At 43.8% G+C, this 17,256-nt stretch overlaps 1 long non-coding RNA gene across 4 annotated transcripts; it reads left to right on the top strand.

Moving 5' to 3' along the window:
• The first annotated feature begins 94 nt into the window (after positions 1-94).
• Positions 95-10,501, top strand: LOC110216444 (uncharacterized). 4 transcript variants are annotated; one of them, XR_013485149.1, is made up of 4 exons: positions 95-1,439; positions 3,955-4,020; positions 8,605-8,752; positions 8,977-10,501. It is a non-coding gene; the product is annotated as an uncharacterized LOC110216444 (long non-coding RNA). The 4 variants fall into 4 exon arrangements; XR_013485150.1 differs by lacking the exon at positions 3,955-4,020 and adding an exon at positions 8,354-8,482 and having other exon boundaries at positions 8,605-8,761; XR_002326771.2 differs by lacking the exon at positions 3,955-4,020 and adding an exon at positions 8,354-8,482.
• The last annotated feature ends 6,755 nt before the right edge of the window (positions 10,502-17,256 follow it).

Below are 17,256 nucleotides of genomic sequence, written 5' to 3' on the forward strand. Positions count from 1 at the left end.
CTGAACCGGTTGTGGCTGAGCGAGCGGCGGCGGGGGAAGGAGGAGGAGGAGAAGAAGAAGGAGGAGGCGACGGAGGCGGCGAGGCTGGTGGTGGGGGCGCTCGCTCGCTTGCTAGCTCGCTAGCTCCGCTCGCTTGTCTCCCTGCTGGGCGCCTAGGGTCGGGGACAGACGGAGGGAGGCTGGCCGAAGAGTCTTCGGGGCTCCGGACACGGCCGGGGAGGGAGCCAGCTCTCCCGGGCAACCCCGCTGGCTGGGAGTGGAGCTGGGCGCTTACGAAGTTGGGTTCAAATGCCACCGCTGACACTCACTAGCTGTGTGACTCTGGGCCAATCTCTTTAACTTTTGTGAGCCTCAATTTCCCCATCTATAAAATGGGAGAAATTGCAATTGTAGTAGCTACCTCCGAGGATCGTTCTAAGGGGGAAATGAGTTTATGGATGTAACAAGATGGTGCACATTTTAACTTGATTTTATTTAAAGGGGGGAAAAAGCGATCTATAAATGTCAGGAAAGGAGGGGTGAGAGGAGAGCCAGCCTCGGATCCTGGAAGGCGTGTTTCTAAACACACGCTGTGTGACCCTGGGGAAATCACAACTACTCTGTGCCCAGACACAATACCTCTGGGTGGACGGTTTCCTTTCTACAAGTCAAGTCCACAGGTAATGTGTTAAGTGCCTACTAGGTGCCAGGCACGTGCTATTTAACGAGGGTACAACGAAAGGCAAATACATTCCTTGCTGTCGGGAAGCTGCGGGTCTAATGGGGATCGCAAGTTCCCTGTTCCAAAAAAATCACAAGTCTACCCCCGCCCCCAAGCAGATGTTAATGTCAGCCATTAGGAAACTACCCAACTTTACCAGCTCATTGTCCTTGACAAGAATAGCTTCCCTCTACAGAGTGCCTTAAGGTCTGAGTTTTAAGAACCATCATCGGGTGCAATCCTCTCATTTTACAGATTGCAAAGCTAAGGCCTAGAAAAGGACCTAAGCCACACAGCCTAGAAGTCCAGAAACTGGGATTCAAAGCCCCAGGCTGTCACATTTGGGTGCAGTGGAAAAAGCATTGACTTTGGGGTGACAGACCGGAATTGGAGGAAGTTGTTCGCCTGCCAGGGCCACATGATTTTTCAAGGGAGGAAATGGATATTCAATGAAATAGGGGACTTCCAGTTTCCGTTTCTGTAAAATTAAGGGACCCGAAGCCATCTCCAAGATCCTTTCCAGATCGAAACTGTATGATCGCAAAACTGTATGATCCCAAAGTGCTTCTCTGTAAAAAGTACAGAGAAGTGGATGGTAAAAAGGGCGTGTCCATTTTACCGAGGGGGAAACTGGGGGAGCCAAAACAAAAGAGACAGCTTGGAACTTGTTAGACTCTCAGACTTTGACTCCAGGAATGGCCCACAGATCACTCCAGGGAGCTGACTGAATGCTTAGGTGGTATGTTTGACTCACAGATCTTAGGGTGAAGGGGAGGATGTTTGGGTTAGAATAGAATAAAGTTAAAGAGTCAAGGTGGGACCCCCAGGGATAATGGGATTGCAGAAGAGGAAGCCAAGGTCATTTTATGTCTCTCCTGTTCACAAGTGTCCTCCCTATTGTACTGACCCTCCCTGCTTGTCCAGTCCCCCGCCAAAAGGCCACAAGCCAGAGAGCTGTCTTTGCATGGCCTGCCCCATCCCCAAGCCCTAGGGAACTAACCCTGGAAAGGGCCTCGGCCATCATCTGGCTCAACACACTTATTTTACAGGTTGGGAAACTGAAGTCCAGAGAAGAGAAGTGTTGGAATCCAGAGTGAAACTAGTATAAGGAAGCCTGTTAAAACTCCCTAGGGAATTGAAGGGCAAAGAGTCTCTGGTCAAATTAGAAGTCAGTGCTTCAAGAAGGCACAGAAGGAGAGAAAGAAATAGGTTTTCTGTCTCATGTGGGCACAGCAGCTCTGAAGGTTGTAAAAGTTGAAAGTAGCCGGACCCAGGAGGAGGGGAGAGGATTACTCATGGAGAAGCAAGAGTGACTACAGAGGAATGCTTATTTATTCATAGATTCAAGGCTGGCAGGGACCTCAAGGGTCATCTTGCCCACCTCTGATTTTTACAGAGGAGAAAACTGAGGCCCAGAAAAGAGAAGGGTCTTGTCCTAGGTCAATGACTGGGTTAGAACCAGGATTTGAACTCATGCCGTGGCTCTAAATCCAGGTCTTCCCCTTAAACCACAGTGTCCTTTGCCTTCCTCCCACCCCAAGGTTTTTTCAAGGAGAAGGGGCAAAAATTGTTAAGTCTGAGCAGTTGGTCACATTGTCAGTGACTCGAGGGGAGCTTTTGACTACTACCTAGCAAAATTGCTTAGTGCATAGGTTGGGTTTAGATAGAGGAAGACCTGGGTTCAAATCTCAATCCCTGCCACAAACTACCAATGCAAAACAGATAAGTCTCTGAAGTGAAGGGCTTGCTGGGTGGCCTCCAACTTCTAGAACTATCCCACTAGAAAGTTTCTTTTAAATGGGAGGCCAAATTTATACACAGAAGATACGAGAACATCCAGTTACAATAACTACTTATTGAACACCTACTATCTACCAAGCCTGCTGGTGGCTGAAAGAGATACAAAGTTTAGATAAGGCAATGTCTTGGAGCGGACTCTTGCCCACAGAGCTCAGAGTCTAACCCAGATATTTGTGTCACGCAGTATTCCACGAGAAGTGCAGTTAGAGCGGAGCAGAAGAAGGCTGTACTTAGGGGACTGAAATTGCCAATTGGGTAATGGAAAAGAAGAAGCCCCTGGGTGAGATACAAAGTCTAGACGACAGCAGGCCCTGCCTTCAAGGAGTTTACAATCTAGTACGATAATAGGCTGATAGCTAAAGGTGGAGGGATTTTAGAAATCATTTAATGGGAGAAGTAAACACCACCCCAACTATGATATGCATTAGAGATACAAAGTTAAGTACTGAGGTACAAGAAGTTTTGGGTTCAATACCTGTCTCTGATACTTAAAACCTGTGTGACCCTGAGCAAGTGCCTTGACTCCTTGGGCCTCATTTTCCTTATCTGTAAAACAAAGGAGTAAGACTGGATGACCTCTGAGGACTCTTCCACCTCTATGCTAGTTGAGGAACCAGGAGGATGGCTGTTTCTGGGTGGAGGCAGGGGAATCATAGAAGGCTTCCTAGAGGTGGCATTTTGGTTCACCTTTAATGGGTAAGTAGGAAACCCAGAATCCCAGAACCGATTTCAGGAGCTGCCTGGTTTAACACACACCTCACTCAAGAATCCCCTTTACCACAGATTCAGCCAAGTGAGCCCCTAGTCTTTTGCTCCAACCTGTTTGACTTCTCTTTCAGCCCTCTATGCCCTGGTTTCCCACTAAGCTGTGCTGTGCTGGCTCCTCCTCTTCCCCACTCTAGGACTCAGTTTCCACAAATCTAGAAGAAGATTCAGCTAGACATCTCTGATTGCTTCTAGCTCTAAATCTTATGACCTATAAAGTGGTGGGAATGGGGGAGGAGGGAAGAGAATAGCAGGTTAAATGAAACAGTTTAATCAAGTAATCAAGTTTGTATTTGAATACAACCAATCAGAGGATCTTAAAAGGGACTTCAGGAGGCCATTGGGTTCATACCTGATCGGGAATCCTCCTTACAATGGACCGGACATGTGAGACTAAAGATCCTAGTGATGAGAGTCTGTGATGCTTTTGTGTAACTAATTAATGGTTAGGAGGAGGAATGTACTTTCCATTGCCACCTCAAATGGTTGTTGGGATAATCAAAAGAAATAATAACATATGTGAAAGGGCTTTTAAAATTGCAAAATTCTATCTGAATATGTCTTTGTTATGTTACAGATTATGGAGGTAAGCATTACCCCTCGTGTTTAAGCCATTTCTTCCTCCTTCATCCTACATCACCTTTCTTTCTTCCACTCCTATCCAATGCTTTTGTTTTGGGGGAGTACAGGTTTGATTTCCATCCCCTCGTACAGAAGAGGAAAGTCCCAAGATTGTTTCATTCAAGAGAGGAAAGGTAACTGAAGAAAGTGGACCAGTGATGTCCTGACTTACTTCAATCTGTCCGTGGTCCTGCCTTTCCCCTGGTCTCCCACATTTGAAGTTTTGGGTTTATTTTTGGCTTCCTTTGCCCTTGCCCAGCATGTCCAAACAACTACCAAGTCATATCAATTCCACCTCTGTGATATCTTTGGCACCTGTCCTCTCTGCCTCACTGCCACCACCTTAGTGAGACCCTCAGTGTCACCCAACCTAGATTATTCCAACAGCCTCTTATCTTTCCTGACCTCTCTGAGGAGCTGGATGGTGCTATGGATAAAGTCCAGGACTAGAAGTCAAAAAGACCTGAATTCAAGTTCTACTTCAAATGCCTATTAGTTACTGTATCACCCTGGGCAAATCATTAACCTTTGTCAGCCTCAGTTTCCTCAATTGTGAAATAGAGGTCATCATAGCATCTAGCTCACAGGATTATTATAAGAACCAAATGAGATAATATAGGAAGGTGCTATGCAAATCTTTCAACTCTGTGTGTGTGTGTGTGTGTGTTCTTGTTATTTTTGTCATTTGCATCCTTATCTGACTGCCAGAACAGTTTTCTTTCATTAAGGTTTGGTCCCGTCAGCCCCCTGCTCACAAATCTTCAGTGCGTCTCTATTGCCTCCCAAACGAATTTCAACCTTCTTTGTCTGGCATTCAAGGTTTTTCACAATCTGGCTTAGCCCACTTTTCCAGGCTTCTTTCACACTGCTCCCCTCTATGCGTGGTACAGTATTCACAGAGAATCACAGTCTTTTTCTCTGTCCCCAAAAATGCTGTGTTGTGCCACCTATGGGTCTTTGCTCGTACTAGTCCCTGTAACTAGAAGGTCCTTTCTCTCCCTCTACGTTGGTTGAATTCATACCTAGCCTTTAAAATCTAACTCAAAGGCAATCTGTTCCAAGAAGCCTTCCCTGGTTTTTCTATTCTCTGTCTCTGACCTACATTGCCTTTCACTGATTCACTCACCCTTATTTTTGTATTTTATCAACAGCTGTTTCAGTGGTTCCCTGGAGTCTGGAAGACCTGGGTTTAAATCCTGGCTCTTTGGCTTTCTACTTATAAGACTCTGGGCAAGGCTCTTTCCTCTCTGTTCCTCAGGCTCCTCATCTGTATAATAGGGAGGTTCACACCAACAGGACCCACCTCACAAGGTCCAATGACAGCATCTATGGGAAGCACTTTGCAAACTTTCAGATGGGTTGCATGTGTATGAATTACTACTATCTCCTCACTAGACTGTAAACTACAGAATGGCAGTTTAAACTGACCTTTGCATTTTTCCCAGCTTACAGCACAGTGTTCTGCATACAGTAGAAGCATAGTAAATGTTCAGTGAATGAATAAAGGAATGAACGAAATGTGAAGAAATAGGACTGATCACTGGGAAACAAACAGCCATTATGATGTTGGGAAGAAAGGTTTAGGAGCGATATCGCCTGTGGCAACGAAGTCATTCCTTAGATTTACCCCCTTGTACTTTCTGTCCAGGCTCTGTCCAGGTGCCTTTCTGCACACCAGGTGTTCATGATTCCATGTTGAGAAACACCTAGTGAGCACACCAGCCTCAGCCTCTACGGTTCCCTTGGTACTTAATTCAGTGGCTCAGAGATCATCCATGATTATTAAGAGAGAGTTTATTGCTTGGAGGAACACCTGCTGAAATCCCCTGCTGAGAAGCTGATTTTCAAGAGAGGCTCAGAGTCCTAGGAATTCCACTTCTGGAGGTATTACCTACTGCTACCGGTGTGCCTTAGGACAAGAAACTAGACCTCTCTGAGCCTCAATTACCTGATCTGTAAAATAAGGCAATTGAACTAGATCAGGTCTAAAATCCCTCATGGCACTAGATTTTGTGATTTACTGATGAATCCATTCTTGTACCCTGCATATCCACCCATACCTTTGCAGTCTGTCCCCAAGCCCCCTCCCTTCTCCCTGTCACTTCTGTGAATCCATGAATTCCTGCAAGGCTTATCTAACCCATCCCTCTCATTTGGCAGGTTAGAAAACTAAATCCCAAACAGGTAAGTGGTTGACCAAACTCACATTCAGCTAGTAACAGAGCCAGGCATGGGGTTGCTGGTAAATGTTTAACTACCAGATCTAAAATAACGACGACAACAACAGCTCAGGACACTGAAAGTTTAAACTGCATTCTGAACATTTTCTCCTTCCTGTTCTCAAGTCTAGACAATCAAAAAAATAATAAATCAAGCTGTTATTTGTAGCATGTGTGGATTTCTGAGGTATAGTTGCTCACACTGAAAGTTTAGCAATTGGTTCTCAGGAACAAGTTGGAGCTGGCTCCAACATACTCCTAGAGCCTGAGGTCAAATCCAGACACTCTCATTCCAAACCTAATCTTCTAAGCTTCTTATCCTTTCTGTGCCTCAGGCTTCTTATCTGTAAAATAGGGGGATTGATACCAATAGTACCCACCTCACAGGGGCAAATGAGATCATGGATGGGTTTACGAACTTTCAGATGGACTGCATATGTGTAAATTATTATCTATTATCTTCCTGTCTATTATATACATATTACGTATTATTATAAACTCCAGCATGGTGGGGACCACTTCACCAAAGGATCTTAGGAATCATCTCCTCCAACCTTCTCATCCTACATATGAAGAAACTGAGTCTCAGACAAATTAAGGGACCCACCCCAGGTCATAATAATGGCAGAAATTCATTCAGCACCTTAAAATCTGCAGAACACAGATTTCTAACTGGAAAGGAGATCCTCTACTCCAAGTCTTTATTGCAAAAATGAGGAAGCTGCTGCCTAGAGAATTAAATACCTCACTCAAGGTGCCACAAATAGTAAGCAATAGAGACAGAATTCGAAACCAGGTTGCCTGAGCCAGACTGTCCCAACAATCTCTCACTTTGCAAACTCCCCTCCAACTGAGGCTCACAGCAACCACTGTGTGTAAGTAGACAGTACCATTCCCCTTTTATCAGTAGGGAAACAGAATCAGGGAGGTTAAGAGCCTCATCAGGGATCACACAATTGGTGTCAAAGGCTATATTGGAACCTAGATCTCAATTCCAGATGCACCACATTACAACTCATTGCTCTAACATCCTGACTTTACTGATGAGAAAAATGAGGCCCAGAAAAATGTTTTGTCCTGAACGAGGTCACAGGCTAATAGAGTTAGAGATAGAAGAGACCTCAGAGTTTATCTGCTCTAACCCCCTCATTTTACAGATGGGGAAACTGAGGCCCAGGGAAGTTAGTGACTTGAGCAACGTCACACAGGTGTTCTCATCAGAGGTGGGATTTGAGCCCAGGACCTCAGACTGCAGAGCTAGTGCTCTCCACTGTGCTAGGGAATGTAATGGTGAGGGCTTATGCTTCAGGAATGGTGCAGTTTCCTTGTCTACAAAAAAAGTAGGTTGGATTGGACTATATAATACAGGTGGTAAATGGCAGAGTAAGCCTGGGCCAAATCCAGAGCCCATTCCATGTCACAATGCTTCCTTCCCTCAAAAAGTTGGGTGAATAGGAACCTCTTTTAAAGGGAAGTTAATCCTAGGGGGAGAGGAGCTACACGGTACAGTGGATAGAGAGTGGGGCCTGGAGTCAGGAAGACCTGAGTTCCAGTCTGCCTCAGTCACTTATTAGCTGTGTGACCCTGGGTAAGTCACTTCACCCTGTTTGCCCCTTTTTCCTCATCTGTAAAATAAGCTGGAGAAAGAAGTGGCAAACCATTTTAGTATCTCTGCCAAGAAAACCCCAAAGGGGGTCATGAATCTAGTGGAAAACTCAGTTTACACAGAATATCTGGCAGAATGAATGAGCTCCTTTTGGGTGTTTTATGAGTATCCCTGGCTCCTTGAAAGCACAATATTCTCTCTAAGTAATCTGCAACCCACATTAGCCCAGCAGCTTACCCTCAGTCAAGGAAACTGAGGTTCTGGAGGGCCAAGTACAGATTGCAGACTGCAAAAACCCGGGCACCGAGGGACAGATGCAACCCTGCCAGCCTCAGATGTCTGGGTCCATTGCTTCTCCTGCTGACCCAAACTTTCTGTCCCTGGCTTATTATTCTCACCATGTGTTTCTTCCTTTTTGTACATGTTGTTCTTCCTTTGGTGATGGATGCCAACAAAGCCACTCCCCTGTACTTTGAAGTCATACTAATTAAAGGGACCAAGGCTTTGAATCTCCCCAGTGGCTGATCTTGAGGATTTCAAACCATCCTCCTCTCCCCTTATCTTTCTCTCTCTCTCTCTCTCTCTCTCTCTCTCTCTCTCTCTCTCTCTCTCTCTCTCTCTCTCTCTCTCTCTCTTTTTTAGGAACGTGGGGAGTCTACAGTTGTGATTTCAATGGCTCAAAGAACTCACAGTGTGGAAACTCCCTCCAGGGAAGTGTAATGGCAACTCCTCTTTAACTTAATCTCCAGGGATGTCCTAGGGTGCTAAGAGGTAGGGTTACCCAATCAGTGGGTGTCAGATTCATGAGTTTTTCTTGACTCTGAGGCTAGCAGTCTTCATCTACTACACCATGCTGCCACTTAGCGCAATTATTATTGTCTTTGTTTTTACAGATGAAGAAACTGAGGCTGAAGGAGATTAAGTGACCTGCCCACAGTCATACAGCTAATGGTTCTGGGTTTTTGTTGTTGTTGGTGGTGGTGGTGGTGGTGATGGTGATGGTGATGATAATGATGAAACCTAGATCTTCACATCCAAAAGGTAACCATGGTGAGAACTGCAAAGCTTTGCCTTGGGACACCAACATTTAGAGGAAAGTGACAGAACTTTTACACCTTTGGTAGGGAAAAGCCACTGAGTTTGGTACCTATGAAGCACAGACAATTGATTAAAATGGTTGTTGTTTTGTCCAAAGGCATTTCCAGTGGGTGAATTGGATGTGAGGCTGAGCAGCACAAAGTCATCAGCTTTACTCTGTCTTCCAGAGTCATCAAAGTCCTGTGGCAGGACAAGAGTCAAGATGACCCAGGATGCAGTGGACAACCTTGGTGTCTTCAATGTCTGACCAAGCTCTAAGTGCTCCACAGTGCCTGCTTCAGCTGTCTTCATGGCCGTTGGAACAAATTGTCCTCATCTGCCCATTCTGCCAGAGGAAGTCTTTACATGCTTGGGGCAGACATCCCCCTAACTCACTGTTGGTTACCCTCAACCTGGTTTAGCCCGTCTGCCAAGGCAGTTTTACTGGAGTGTGACCACTGTGTATGCCACAGCTTCTTGGAGCCACAGGGGAGAGTTGGTGGCAGGTGGACACCAGAACTGGATAAGCAGCCCTGAAAAGGGCTCAGCAAGTTCTCATATTAGAGGTGATACTCTTCCCTGAACACCCCATCCATAAAATAGAAATCCAGCTGTTGCCACTTCTCTTCTTCTGTTCTACCCACTGAAGCCACAGATCCTGGATCTACCTCATTCCTCCTCTTTCCCCTAGTAGCAGTTTCTAGGTAGTACTAGGTACCCAGTAGCAATTTCTAGGTAGCCTCTCCAGGAGCTCAGGGGCCCAGGTGTCTTCCTCTCTCTGCCACAAAGCTTTGTGTCCTGAAGTCCTTACTCTATTCCCACTATATCCATGACTGAAATGTATTTTATGTTTCTTCGCTCATCACTAGAGTTGCTAGTTTGGGTCCTGTGATGAACAGTCTTTCTCTGAGACCCAAATACCTGTCTCAATTTATTAATGAACTCTAGTTGATTATGAAATTCTTGACTATGAGATATGAGTCATTATGAGATTCTTCTCCTTCTCCTCCTCTGAGGATTAAGTGGCTTTCCAGGTTTAAAGGTTTGTGAGAGCCAGCTCAGGATCGAGAACAAGCAATCTCGGATATACAGAGTTGGAGAAAAAAAAAAGGGAAGGGGTCAACAAGTGAGAAACAAAAAAAAAATAAGGAAAAAAACAGTTTAGTTAAGAATATTTGGGCTAAGAAAAAGATAGATTTCATGTTTATGTGAAGGAGTAAATTCAGAGAATCATGGATTTAGAGCCAAAAAGGAGCTTGGCAATGATCAAGACTGTCTTCCTCGTTTTTGTTTTTTTTTTTCAAAGGAGAAAAGTGAGACCCACTCCCACCTCCCACCTCTGCCCTGAGGTGAAGGGTCTGACCCAAGGTCTCATTGTTAGTGACAGAACCAGATTCTTTGGTCTCAAAGACAGGGTTTCCCCCAGTTACTGTGCATGAACAGCTAGGGGAAGAATACCCAGCCCCAAATAACCCAGGACACAAAGCTAGGAAGAGTTATTTACAACCAATGAAAAATCCAGAGAGAACTGCTTCCAAATGAGAGCTATGCGTTAATTCAATTCAACAAATATCTTTGTTGTCTGCTATATTTCCAGACACTGAATTCAGTGCAAAGAGAAAAGCACAGCAGTGCCTGTCTTCCAGGAAGCTTGCATTTTAAAGGTTGGAGGGACCATAACAAAATATAAATTATAACAATAGCTAGCCTATATATGATGCTATGATGTTTGTTTGTTTGTTTGTTTCTTTGTTTGTTTTTGGTTGGGCAATGGGGTTAAGTGACTTGCCCAGGGTCACGCAGCTAGTAAGTGTTAATGTATCTGAGGCCAAATTTGAACTCAGGGCCGGTGCTCTATCCATGGTGCTTCGATGTTTTACAAAGAGTTTTACATATATGATCCTATTGGATGCTCACAACCAGCCTGTGAGGATAATAGGACCAGTAGAGTAGGTGTTATTATCATCCTCATATTATAGATGAGGAAACTGAGGTGCAGAAAGTTTGTATGATTTAGTCAGAGTCACACAGCTAGCAAGTATCTGAGGCAGGGTTCAGACTCAAGTCTTCTTGTCTCTATCACCTGGACCACTTAGCTACAGAAATACAAGGCAATTTGGAGAGGGAGAAAATATTAACAATGTGGGGGTGTAGGGGAGGAGGAAAGGGAATCAGGGAGGACCCAATGGAGGAAGTGTTGTCCAGCCATTTTAGTCTTGTCTGAGTCTTTATGACCCCATTTGGGGTTTTCTTGGCAGAGATCCTGGAGTGGTTGGCCATTTCCTTCTCCAGTTCATTTTACAGATGAAGAAACTGAGGCAAACAGGGTGAAGTGACTGGACCAGGGTCAAACAGCTAGTATGTACCTGAGGCTGGATTTGAACTCAGGAAGGTAAGTCTTCCTGAGTCTAGGTCCAGCATTCTAATGGAACTGGAGCTGGGACTTAAAGGCAAAGAAAAGTTTGAATAAGTAGAGATACGGAAGGAATATGTTTGAGACACGTATAGACACACAAAGTTTGGAGAAGCCACAGGAAAAACTTCCTAGACATTAGAGTCATACCAAAGTGAAACAAGCCACCCCAAGAGATCCTTCCTTTGAGGTCTTTAGGCAGAAGCTGGAGAACTGTTTGTTGGGAATTGTAGATGGTTGGATCAGTCTCTGCCCAAGGTCCTTTCCAAATCCAAGAATCTATGATTCTGTGATCAGAAATTCCTCCCCTTGAACTGACACATTCCTTTTTGAAAATTGAGACTCTCTTCCCTCTCCACCCCCAAGGGAGGAACAGTAATTAGGCCCAAGTAATAAGAGAGAGAGCCCTATGGCCCTGGGGGGTAAGCCTGTGGTTATCACTGTGGTGAGGAGTGGCACAGTGTTTAGAAGGGTGGTCTTGAGTGGTGTACTATCGTGGGACATCCTGGCGAAACCAATCCAATCCAGAAAGCATTGGGGGTGAGGACGTGGGACCAGACACGTCAGTTACTTTTTTTTTTTTAACATTTGTATAGCACTTAATATGTGCTGGGCACTATGCCAAGCACTTTAGAAATATTATCTCATTTGATTCTTACAACAACCATGGCAGGTAGATGTTAGTGTTATACCCATTTTACATATGAGGACATGGAGGCAAACAGAAGTTAAGTGACTTGCCCAGGGTCACATTGCTTGTAAGTAAGTGTTTGAGGCTGGATTTGAACTCAGGTCTTCCTGACTCTAGCTCCAGCTCTTAACCGCTATGCCATCTGGCTGCCATAATTAATTGGGAAAGGTAAGTACAATGAGAAAACTCCCTCTGCCAATGCAGATTGGTGTCTGTTCCAGGACTTAGAGTCTCAGAGAGCTGCTTGGACCCACAGAGAGCTAACAGGATCTGCCTGGAGTCACATTCAATAAATGTCAGAGGTGAGACTTAAGATCAGGTCTTTCTGATTCCAAGGCTGGCTCTATCTACAAGGCCACACCATAGCTCAAGAATCTCTTTAGCTTCATTCCTTTAATTTCCAGTCAAATGCAAGCATCCTGAGGTCAGTTTTTCATTTTCCATTTGTCTTTGTATCACCCAACCAGCACTTCGCTCATACATAGTAAGCACTTATTAAGAAAACTAATCATATAAAGATAAGAGAAAAAAAAAACAGTCCCTGCCCTCAAGGAGGTTATAGTCTACTGGGCATTATGGGAATAGGAGGAAAGACAGCCTAACTTTTTAAAGAATATTGCTTTGGTCTCTCTCAGCAGCCTTTTCTGGTACTAAGAAAACACAATGTTGTCGTTTAGTCATGTCCAACTCTTCAAAACCCCATCTGGGGTTTTCTTGGCAAAGATACTGGAGTGGTTGGCCATTTCATTCTCTGGCTCATTTTACAGAAGAGAAAACTGAGGCAAACAGAGTTAAGTGAGTTGCCCAGGGTCACACAGCTAATAAGTTTCTGAGGCCAGATCTGAACTCAAGTCTTCCTGACTCAAGGCTGGTGCTCTATCCACTGTGCCACCTAGGTCTTCAATAAATATTTGTTGAATGAATTAATGAACATATGGGTCCATCAGCTTTTAGCATCAAAGACTAATGCATAGGTGCCTGAATCATATTTCTTAGAATTCTGAGTTGCAAGGTACTTTAGAGATCAGGTAGTGACTAGATCCTTCTCTAAGCACCTCTTCTCATTTATTTTTATTTTTTGCACTACAGGAATTTACATTTTAATTGTCTTCTTGTCTGTTGATTTTCTTCTGCCATTTTTTGAGTTCCAAATCTGTTAATCTCTTCACAGCTTCTTCATCTTTAGAGATTCTCCACTCTGGATGTTTTTCCAAACCTAATTTTTATTTTGAATTCTGCATTGAATTATATTTTGAATGATGAAAGATAAAACTTTTGATCTAAATTTGTTCCTAATTTCTTCTCCTATGAATTGCGTTTCTTTTTTTCAAACCATTCTGTAGTTTCTTTGTTGTTCCATGATATCTGGGGAGCCATGAGGATTCTGTCTTCCATCCAGTATCTTTGGAACATTTTCTTTCATATATTACTTGTGAAGCATAATTTAGTTTTACCTTTCTTTTTCCTTTTCCTTTTTAGTATCTTTTCTATAAGTCTATCTGTGGTAGTGAGCTTTCATTAAACCAGATCTGAGTTTCCACCTTTTTTTTTTAATGTATTCCCTGTTACTTTCTGACCCCTCCTCCTTTACTAAAGCTCAGTTCCCCAAAATTAGGCTACAAACTGCATCTATTTCCTCTTCTGGTGGATAAGAGAGCCACTAGTCTGGGTTTCAGCCTTGAGTGACCTCTGGGGAGACAGGAATGATCCAAACCAGTTTTCCTCTCCTCTTTCTTTCAGGCTCAATGTACTTTGTGCACTGACACATTTTCTTTTCTTTTCTTTTAAAATTTATTTTGAACTTAAATACAAAAAGACAAAAAAAAACCCCAACATTTCCATGTACACAGCACAACATAAAGAGAGTATTCAATATATAATCGTGAATTTCCATTTCAGATTGCTCACTTTTTTTTAACCTATGTAGTAAATACCCTACATTATTTTCAAAGCTCCCTTGCTTTTCTGTGCTTCCTTCTAAGTTTTCTTTTGTTCTCTTCTGTGCACTTTTTATTTTTTTCTACTACCTTCTTCACCCCATCCTAGAGAAGGCTACAATTAAACACAAATCTATATCCACACATACATACGTGTATTCCTATATGTAAAACCATACTCCTATTTATCAGTCCTTTCTCTGGAGGTCAATAGCATCTTCCTTCCTAAGTCTTTTATGATTGCTTTGAATATTTGTGATGTCCAAGCTGAATTAGTCATTCAAAGTTGTTCTGAGGACAAAATTTCTGTTACTATGTGCAATGTTCCCTTGGCATTGCTCATTTCACTTTTCATTATTTCGTAGAAGTCTTTCCATGTTTTTCTGAACTCAACCCAAGCCCCCCTTTTTATAGGTGAAGATATTGAGACCCAGGGAAAATGACTCGGCTAAGGTAACGCAGCAAGTAAATAGCAGTACTGAGACTCTGACCCGCATCTTCTTCCAGTGTTGGTTCTGTGCATTGCCCAGTCAGCTTCCTCTCCTTCCTACGAGAGGCAGCAATGACTAGGAGAGAGGGGGAGTTTCTGAGGCCTTCTGTAAACAGTTGTGTATTAGGAAATGCTGATACAGGGTGTGTTGGTCACCCAGATATAGCTTGCTGCCAGTCTGAGGCAATCATCAGCTGTTCCAAAGTGTGGCAGAGAGTGGGGGGGGGCGGGAGGAGAAGGAAGCCTGCCCAGAGTAACAGGGCTCTGGAAGGTGAGGCAGGGCAGGCAGGAATGACACTAAACAGGAGGTTGAGAGGACACTCTTTTGAGCGATCTAGTCAGAGTCACACAGCTGGCAAGTGTCGCAGGCAGAGTTTAGACTTGAGTCTTCTTGAATCTATCACCTGGGCCACCTAGGTACAGAAAGACAAGGCAATATGAGGAGGGAAGGAACATTAATAACGGGGTGGGAGAGGAAAGAGAATCAGGGAGGACCCAAGGAAGGAAGTGGGAGCTGAGCTGGGCCTTAAAGGAAAAGACAGATTTGAATAAGCAGGGATATGGAAGGAATATGTCTGCTCACCTTGTTTGTTCAGAATCTTCAAAGCAGCCTTGGTGGCCAGATACTAAGACACAATCTTATCCTGTGGGGAGCCTCCATCGGCGCAGTCCAGTGGAAAGAGCACCCACTTGAAGGTCAGAAGGCCTGGATTCAAATCCAGCTCCTTCCTATGAGACCTTGGGCAAGTCTAATCCTAACCTTTCTGTGCCTCAGTTTATTTACTCATAAAATTCGAGATTTGAGACTAAATGATCTCTCAGGTCCTTTGCACTCTAAAGCTATTATGATCACTTAGAGAAGCAGAGTGGAGTCCTGACTGAGCATGGAAGCCAGTCGTGATAGAACACTCCAGTATTCTGTGCATTTGAAAATTTTTAAAATCTAAAAGGAGATTGGGACACTAAATATTCTATGTGTACCCTATAGTCAAGACATGGTAACAATCAACCTATGAGCATTGTTAAGCACACACTCTGTGTCAGGTACTGGGGATCAAAGAGTACTTACAGTTTGGGGGGACATTGTGATGCAATACAAGGCACCTACTAAGTGCAAAACATTCATGCTAGGTGCTGGGGATACAAGCATGAAAAACAAAACAAGTTCTGCCCCTTGGGATTCACTAGATTTATTAGAGAGGATAGGTGATGCACCCAACACATGTGAAAAAGATAGAATGAGATCAACAGAGAAATGAAGGCAGAGAGAGGCTGTGAGAATCACAGAGCCCAAAAGGACCTCAAGGGCTGTTTTACAGATGAGGTAAATGAGGCTCACTGGGGTCAAGAGATTTATCCAAAGTCACAGGTAGTAAGAGCAGGTGCTGGATTTGAACTGAAGATTTCCGATTCTAAAATTCAGCTGTCTTATTTACCCTTACTTACCCTTTTGCCTGGGTGTGTTTATCTGGGGTGACAAAGAAAACTGCTTGGATGAGGTAGCATTAGAAATAGGTCTTGAAGGAAGAAAAGGATCTTAGTAGGTGGAAGATTACTTCCCAGGCCTAGGGATGGAGTAGAGGGAGGGGAAGAACCATGGAATCACAGTACTTGGGGCTTGGAAAGGACCTCCACAGCTACAGTCCAGCCCAGATGAGAAAGGAATCTCAGAGCTAAACATATCCAAAACCTTTGGCTAATTGTCCTGTGGAATGAGCCCCACGGATGTTGGTCTGGTCAAAGGAATAGCTACCAGTCCAGTTTATCCAGAACATAGAGTGTGTATTGGGAGGGAATGTGCAAAAAGAACAGAAAGGGAGCTTAAGCAGGCCGAATTGTGGAAGGAGCCCAATGCCAAGCAAAGGAGTCTGCATCTTGATCTGCAGACAATAGGCAGCTATTGAGGAGCTTTGAGGAGAGGGGTGACATGGTCAGCCCCATCTATCAGGAAGAGAGAGGCTGTCTGCAGAGGGACTGATGTGGAGGCTATCATAATAGCCACAAGTGAGGGGTGATTCATGCATATGTCAGGGACCTGTGATTTCTTTGGGGTGGGAACACCCTTCACCTACACAGATCTCAAGTTTAAATCATCAGATTTACTGTCTTAGGGAGTTTCCTGAGGCTTAGCAACTAACTACCCTACTAAATCATATACATCTATTATATATGTTCTTATAAAAACACATCAGACATGACAAAAGTTACAAACAGCCTTCCAGCTCTTTTTTGTTCTTTGACTTGCTTGGTCTTTTGTGATTGTTAAGTTCACCAATAAAAAAGACAAGTTTTTAAATGAACAAGTGACAAGGAAAATATGCCTTCTTTCAGATACCTTTCTATCTTCTCTATGTAGTTCCTGACACAGTGCCCATTGTTAGAATCTGAGCTCGTCGAAGATGGGACCTCTTTTATGTTCCCAACACTTGGCATAACAGCTGGCACACAGTAGGCACTTAATAAATGCTTGTTGACTTGCTAACAAGGGCCAGAATTATTCTAGTGCTGTGGGAGAGGGGAGTGGAGAAGAGAGGACCCACGTGAGAACAATTATAGTCATAACCTGGACAAGACCTGGCAAGTGAGTGAAGGAGATGGAGGCTGAGATTTCAAGCTTGGATGAGTAAAAAGAGGGAGAAAGGAAGAAGGGAAGGGGGAGGGGAAAGATGATAAGCTTGGTCTTCCTTCTGCCACTCAGAATAGCAATAGTAATAATGATAATAGTAATAATAACAATGGCTCACAATTATACTTTATCTAAGGCATGGAATGCCTTTACTTATGCTTTATTCTTATATTTTACTGACTCATGAGCTTCACAACAACCTTGAGAGTTGGTTTGTTTTTATCTCCATTTTACAGATGAAGAAATCCAGGCTCAGAGGGTCCATGGTCATACAGATCTGGGCTAGATTTGAGCCCCAGTTTTTCCCTTTT

The sequence above is a fragment of the Phascolarctos cinereus genome, unplaced genomic scaffold (assembly GCF_003287225.1).
Source record: "Phascolarctos cinereus isolate Bilbo 61053 unplaced genomic scaffold, phaCin_HiC Scaffold_3;HRSCAF=262, whole genome shotgun sequence".
Classification (NCBI taxonomy): domain Eukaryota; kingdom Metazoa; phylum Chordata; class Mammalia; order Diprotodontia; family Phascolarctidae; genus Phascolarctos; species Phascolarctos cinereus.